Source organism: Rhinolophus sinicus, chromosome 8, assembly GCF_057876585.1.
Source record: "Rhinolophus sinicus isolate RSI-liver-muscle chromosome 8, RSI-T2T, whole genome shotgun sequence".
Classification (NCBI taxonomy): domain Eukaryota; kingdom Metazoa; phylum Chordata; class Mammalia; order Chiroptera; family Rhinolophidae; genus Rhinolophus; species Rhinolophus sinicus.
This window is the reverse complement of record NC_142508.1, coordinates 45,707,043-45,714,896: the sequence shown is the minus strand read 5'-3', so window position 1 is coordinate 45,714,896 and position 7,854 is coordinate 45,707,043.

The following is a 7,854-nucleotide window of genomic DNA, read 5'->3' as shown; positions in this document are numbered from 1 at the left end:
CTCCCCCTGAGGCAATTGTCTCTGCCTGCATCTGGAGAGAGCTTGCATGCTGCTCAGGAATGTGGTGGGAGTGGCCAGTTCCCAGAACAGAAGGCTGATGCCTATCAGGGCTATTGATAAGATAATTACATTTGGGAGTTTCAGTAAATTTTGTGTCTCCTGTGTTAAAGTTAAAGATTCACTGTTAACTAGGTAATGAATTTTTGTACTTGTTAAACTGCACGTCCACAGAAGGTATAAATTCTGGGGACAGAATAAACTCAGCGTCTCCAGGAACACTGGGGTCCGCGATTGCCATCATCAAAGTGTGAGTGCCTTTTTTCATTCCCACTCCCCTTGTCAGGAACCGTTCAACTCGTGGCGGCTGGTCCGCTGCAAGTGGCGCCCGAACAGGGACTGGATATAGGGGTAATAGTGAGGAACACCGTGTGGCAAGGGCCCAGCTCATTGGAGCTAATCAGTGGATGCACGGTGAGCAAGGCACTGTCCCCTCGGTCAAATGAGTGTGTGAGTGAGTGATAGCTCCACGACTTTGTGTTACGGAGCTTGATTGGGTCCTAGCCTGCGGTTCCGGTTCTCCGGCAGAGAGAGAGAAGGAGGGAGGGGGCGCAAAGTTGTTAGAGGGAGTTCTTAAAGTTAACAAAGAGCCTGTTTGTCAGGAAGCTCCGGTCGAGTCTTGGGAAGATTTAAACCCTCAGGATCAAAAAAAATTAAAAGATGAGGTAGCCAAATATGATAGGGACAAAAACCCTCCTTTAGTGGCTATGGCTCAAGGAGATGAGCAACCTGCAGGCACTGCACTCTCTTTTGCAGATCAGCTAAAAAAGATTCAGGGACAGCTGAATGAGCTTAAAGTTGCTGTGGACAAAAAAAATTGTCCTCGGAGTCCCCAGATTCCTTTTAGAGATCAATGAAATCCTCGGGGTAAAGATCCCCCCACAGTTAATCCCTCTGCACCTCCTCCTGAGGAGCCCCGTAGGTGGGGACCTCCGCTGCAGTCTTTGGTTTGGGAAATGCCTGCTGAGCCTTCGCCAGGTTATGTTAAGCCAGGATCGGACTCTGTTGTACGATCCCCTCTTCAAATGGCTTGTAAAAAAGCTCACAAGCAAGGGGAGTCCACAGAGCATTTTAAAATATATCCTATCTTTAAAAGGCTCGGCAGACTGGGCCTTTATTAAAATCTCAATCAAAATAAAAGCCTAGATTACAACTAAATTCTCCTCCAAGTGTAGTTGCAGGGCTGGATCCACAGCCTGAGGCCCCTGTTTTAGCCCCTGTGACAATCAGACAATTACCAGGCGTAAAAGATCAAAGGTCCCCCCTACAAAAGATTTTACAAGCTGCTAGTACAGGAGCAACTTTAAAAGGGACACATTGCTTCCTCTAATTCTCCCTGGAATTCTCCCATTTTTGTTATTAAGAAAAAATCTGGTCAGTGGAGATTGTTACAAGATTTACAAAAAGTTAATAAAACCATAAAATTAATGGGAGCCTTACAGCCAGGCTTGCCCTGTCCTACAGCCATACCAAAAAACACATATAAAATTGTTTTGGACTTAAAAAGATTGTTTTTATACTATACCTTTAAATCCTAATGACTGCCCTAGATTTGCTTTCAGTGTTCCTTCTGTTAATTTACAAAAACCTTTTAAGAGATATCATTGGCTAGTGTTACCTCAGAGAATGGCTAGTAGCCCTACATTATGTCAAAAATTTGTATCAGCTGAAATAAAACCTACCCAAAGGGCATTTTCAGATATTTACATCATCCACTACATGGATGACATACTTCTTGCCCACTCTTGTGAACCAAAGTTGCTTGCTGCTTTTGCTCATTTACAAAAAAAGCTCCACAATTATGGGCTAGTTCTAGCCCCAAAAAAAATTCAGCAAGTGCCTCCTTACTCTTATCTGGGATATTGTTTAATGCCTCAGGCCATTGTGCCTCAAAAAATACAAATCCGGCGAGATTGTTTAAAAACATTAAATTATTTCCAAAAGCTACTGGGAGACATTAATTGGATTAGACCTCAGTTGCAGTTGACAACTGGTAAATTACAACCTTTGTTTAAAATATTACGTGAAAAAGCTGATCCTACTTCTCTCCGCAAGATAACATGGGGAAGAGGCTTTGCTTGTATTTCTCCAGGTCTGGAAGAAAAACCTTTGTAAATTCCTGGTCGGTGTTAAACCATACCATGAGCGACAGCCCACAAAAGAAAAGACATCTATAGATACCCATTCACGCCCCTAGGGTGTGAAAAAGCTCTCACTTTCCACAGCTACAGAAGGACTTTCCACTTCAGACCCTGTTAAATGGATAAAGACTTTGGATAGAGGGTTTGTTGGGGATATTGCTATTCTGTTTATTGTTCTGTTTGTTTTACATAGTCCTCAGATGTGGACAAATAGCCCTCTGACAGGCTGTAAATAAAATAACTACATGTTCTGTGTTTCTCATGCTTCAAAAAACAAAAAAGGGGGAGATGTAGTCACACAACAGCCTAGCCGACTGTCCCCCCATGTCTTTCCTTAAGGAAAGAAGAGCCTGTAAGACTGGCTTTTTAGGACTTTGCTTATCTTTATGTTTTACACCTTATGTCTCTCTGTCTGGTCCCCAAAAGATGGTTTGCAGCCAAAGACGGGTAAGATATCTCAAGGGAGATACAACCTAAGCCAGGCAAAACCGAGTGGGGACCCCCAATGAGCTGCCTTAAAAAAATATGGGAAGAGGCCTTGCCTCCCCTTCCCCCTGCCTGGGAAAAGCCACTGCTGTCTCTGGCTTTCCTCAAAGGAGATCGGTAGCCAATGACGGGTAATGATCAGTAAGCGTTTTTACAACCTAAGACAGGAGTCGATCGCTTTGATGATCGATATCCAATGACGGGTAAGTAAAAATGTCTGTACTGACCACCTAAGCCAGACACGATCTCAAAAATATAAAATAAAAAAGGGGGAGATGTGGGGAGCCATGGTTGCAGTTAACTTTAAAGCCTTAACAGAATGGCTCAGTTTATACTTAACCTATTTCCTCCCCCTGAGGCAATTGTCTCTGCCTGCATCTGGAGAGAGCTTGCATGCTGCTCAGGAATGTGGTGGGAGTGGCCAGTTACCAGAACAGAAGGCTGATGCCTATCAGGGCTATTGATAAGATAATTACATTTGGGAGTTTCAGTAAATTTTGTGTCTCCTGTGTTAAAGTTAAAGATTCACTGTTAACTAGGTAATGCATTTTTGTACTTGTTAAACTGCACGTCCACAGAAGGTATAAATTCTGGGGACAGAATAAACTCAGCGTCTCCAGGAACACTGGGGTCCGCGATTGCCATCATCAAAGTGTGAGTGCCTTTTTTCATTCCCACTCCCCTTGTCAGGAACCGTTCGACTCGTGGCGGCTGGTCCGCTGCAGAACTGTTACATGAATTTATCATAACATTAAATGCCTAGAATACTTAATGGTAGCTAGTATTATGTTGCAAAAATGTATGGGGGAGGGAAACTGGAAAAGGCAAATGATGTGAGCCATTACAGTATAAATGGGGTGGAGACTGAAATTAAGATAGCTATGTAGCATGCATACAGGAGCAAAGGTATACAATAACTCGATTTTAAAAATGTATGCCTAAATTAACTTAGTTATAATGGTTATAATTAATGTCCAGCAGAATTTTTGAGTGCCTTATTAAGAAAATAAAATGATGAATTTAAATACTTTTGTCATAGGTCCCTAGGATCTGGAATATCACTGTGCTACTTAAATCCTATGCTCATAAATAGCTCTAAGGTAGGCTGTATTCACCAGGCATCCAGGTGTAGTCCAGGAATATACGCGATAGAGTTTAGACTGACAAGTGGATAAAAAGGAAAGACTTTCCCAGTTTAAACCTTCCAGTACCTAAAGCAATTCTCTCTTCAACTACCTCTATCCTCACTGAATAAATACATACAGGTATATTGGATCACAAATTGTCAGAGAACAGTTAAAATAACTCTAAGCTCTTGCCTTCTTTTGTCTTGAGACTCTGTCATGCGGGGCGGCCTGCGGGGTCTCTGCTCCCACTCCCCACATAAGAACACAGGATGTGGCTAGGCCAAAAAGGAACACCCACGGAGCCATAGATAGGGGAGTCATACCACTATAGTATCACTGGAGGCTGGATTCACACGATGTGTGACCTGCTGTCTGCTTCTCTGCCAACCGACCGACTCCTCAACTCCCTTCCCCAGCGCAGCCGTGGGAGTTATATTGGTGGCCAATGGCTCAAGGGTTACAGCTGACGGCCAACTAGCCACAGTTGATGGCCATCTACTACCCGAGCCAGCACCTTTCCATGTGAGGCCAAGAACCTGGAAACTGCTCTCTGGGGCTCTGTCCCCACACTCCACCCCTACAGGGTCTCACCTCACAATCTATTCGACAAGCGTCTTCCGTGAGGGGCCCTGTGCGAGGAGCCTGGAGGTGAATGCAATATCCTGGACACAGCCAGGCTGTCTGGGCACAGCCAGGATTTCTCAGGGCACCACCAATACTTCTGGGCACAGCCAGACGTCCTGGGCTTCTTAGGGTACCACCAGTCTCCCCGGGCACAGCCAGGGCCTCTCAGGGCACCATCACTCTCTCTGGGCACAGCCAGACTTCCTGGATTCAGCCAGGGCTCTCAGGGCACTGCCACTCTCTGGGCACAGTCAGACTTCCTGGGCTCAGCCAGGGCTCTCAGGGCACTGCCACCCTCTCTTGGCCTCTCAGGGTACCGTGCTGGAACAACAGCGACTCTCAGTCAAGGTGCTTACATATTCTCCATGGCGGCCAGTCAAAACACAAAAGCAAACATCCGCCAGTTCCACTACATGGTGGTATGTTCCCAAGCAAACAGTCAAGCAGTCTATTAAATTAGGGATGGAAGGCACTTACCCATAGTCCACAGTCATTTGCCAGGGCTGTCCTGGGGGTGAGGGACGACCTTGACCTCACCCTCATCTCCCACGGAGGACTCAGCAAGCCTTTCCTCCCGGGATTCCAAGTCCTGCATCCGGGCTGCCTCAGCAAGATCTTCCCAGCCCACAGGGCCGCAACAAGCTTCGCTTTCTCCAGCCTATGCTGGTTGGAGAACCGTCCATGTCTTCCCACCCCTCCACGGGGGTCCAGCTCTCCGGCAGCTGCTCCTCCTGGTCTTCCTGTGACTGAGTGTTCATACGCACAAACTGCTGCACTGCCCTTCGGAGAGCTTTGGCCGGCACCGTACCCTGCTCGCTGCGCCATGTGTCATGCAGGGTGTCAGTCGGGGTCTCCTGCGGGACACATGGCACAGCGAGCAGGGTCTCCTACATGACAGACTCAAATCTCTAATGGGTTTCTTCTCAGCTATAGTGAATTAACTAGATCAACACTGCCCAATATAAATATATGAGCCACATTGGTAACTTCAAATTTTCTAGTTGCCACATTAAAAAAGTAAAAAGAAGTAACTGAACTTAATTTTAAAATATTTTCCTTAATAAACTATACCTAAAATACTATTTCAACATGTAATTAAAAATACTGAGACATTTTATATTCTTTAATTCAGACTAGTCACTTTTGAAGTGCTCAATAACCACATGTGGCCAGTAGTTACCATATTGGACACCTAGAACTAGACCTCTATCAAAAGTGACAGGCAGATAGAGAAAAATTGATAAATATATGAAAACACTCCAGGAGTGTAAGACAAGCAGACCAGTAAGAACAAATGGCACCCAATAAAACAGAATTTTTCAGAGGCTCTAATTGTATTTTCAGTGCAGAAAAAAGGGAGAGCTTAGGGGGGAAATTGAGGAAGGAAATGATTAGCAGAATGGATGTTGTAGAAATTTTAAATACATACATATCCAAAAATTAAAAATCAAATGGTAGGGGTACCAATAATCTCATTTGAAAAAGTTAAAATGTCAAATACTGTCAGGGAGGGGAAATAGAAGAGGGTTCAACCTCACAAAAAACAGTGCAGGATCCTTGTGTTTTTCTCTTATTCATTGTGTCTCTGGATGCCTTGCTCTGGAGGAGGACTACCGCTGAAAGAACTAAAATCAAGAACAGATAAAAGAGATTGTCTCTTAAAGGTGATAGTGTAAATAAATCTCTTTTAAGCGTAATTTATCTTCAAAAATATAAAATTCAAATACCCCAATCCATGCCCTTGTGTGTGTACAAATCTTGTATATTATAAATAAGTATAAGAAAAAAATTCACCCTTAATTGTGAAAAATAAGATATAAATGGCTATAAAAGGAATGAGAAAAAAGCTGGATAGAAAACAAAGTACAGTGTGATTAAAATCACATTTAAAATTTTTAATTAAAATTAAAAGTTTTTTTTCAATTACAGTTGACATTCAATATTATGTTATTTTCAGGTGTATAGTATAGTGGTTAGACAGTTATATAATTTACAAAGTGATCTCTCCCAATAAGTCTTACACCCACCTCACACCATATATAATTATTGCAATATTCTCTATTGACTATATTCTCTAAGCTGTACTTTACATTCCCATGACTATCTTAAAACTGCCAATATGTGCTTTTTAACCCCTTCATCTTTTTCACCCACTCCCCCACAACCCTCCTGCCAATTGGCAGCCATCAGTTTGTTTTCTGTATCTGTGAGTTTCTCTTTTGTTTGTTTGTTTGTTTGTTTTTTAGGTTCCACACCTAGGTGGAATCATACAGTATATTTCTTTCTCTTTCTGACTTAATTCACTTAGCATAATACTCTCTAGGTCCATCCATGTTGCTGCAAATAGTAATTTCATTCTTTTTTATGGCTGAGTAATATTCCATTGTATATCTGTACCTTATCTTCTTTATCCATTCATCTTTTTTATTATTATTATTGGGGAAGGGGAACAGGACTTTATTGGGAAACAGTGTGTACTTCGAGGCCTTTTTTTTTTTTTTCCAACTCAAGTTGTTGTCCTTTCAGTCTTAGTTGTAGAGGGCGCAGGTCAGCTCCAGGTCCAGTTGCCATTTTCTAGTTGCAGAGGGCACAGCCCACCATCCCTTGCGGGAGTCGAACCGGCAACCTTGTGGTTGAGAGGATGCATTCCAACCAACTGAGCCATCCAGGAGCTCAGCGGCAGCTCAGCTCAAGGTGCTTAGTTGCAGGGGGAGCTGCCCACCATCCTTTGCGGGACTCAAGGAGTTGAACTGGCAACCTTGTGGTTGAGAGCCCGCGCTCCAACCAACTGAGCCATCCAGGAGGCAGCTCAGCTCAAGGTGCACATGTTCAATCTTAGTTGCAGGGGGCAGAGCCCACCATCCCTTGCAGGACTCGAGGAGTTAAACCGGCAACCTTGTGGTTGAGAGCTCACTGGCCCATGTGGGAATCGAACCAGCAGCCTTCAGAGTCAGGAGCATGGAGCTCTAACTGCCTGAGCCACCGGGCCGGCCTCCTTCATCTTTTGATTGGAGCATTTAATCCATTTACATTTAAAGTAATTCTTGATAGGTATGTAGTTGTTGCCATATTATTAATTTTTCTGATTGCTTTTGCAGTTCTTCTCTGTTCTTTTCTTATTCTCTTGCTGTGTTCCCTTGTATGTTGATAGCTTTCTGTGGTGTTGTGTTTGGATTCCTTTCTCTTTATTTCTTGTATATCTGTCACAGATTTTTGGTTTCCGGTTTTCATGTGCTTCATATATTTCAAGCTATGTTTATAGCATCTATTTTAAGTTGATGGTCATTTAAGTTCAAACATGTTCTAAAAACACTACGAGTTTTACTCACCCCCTTCATGTTTATGTTTTTGTCATTATTTTTTACTCATGTGTGTGTAAGTGTGAATATTGCTTAATTTACTGTTGTAATTACACATAA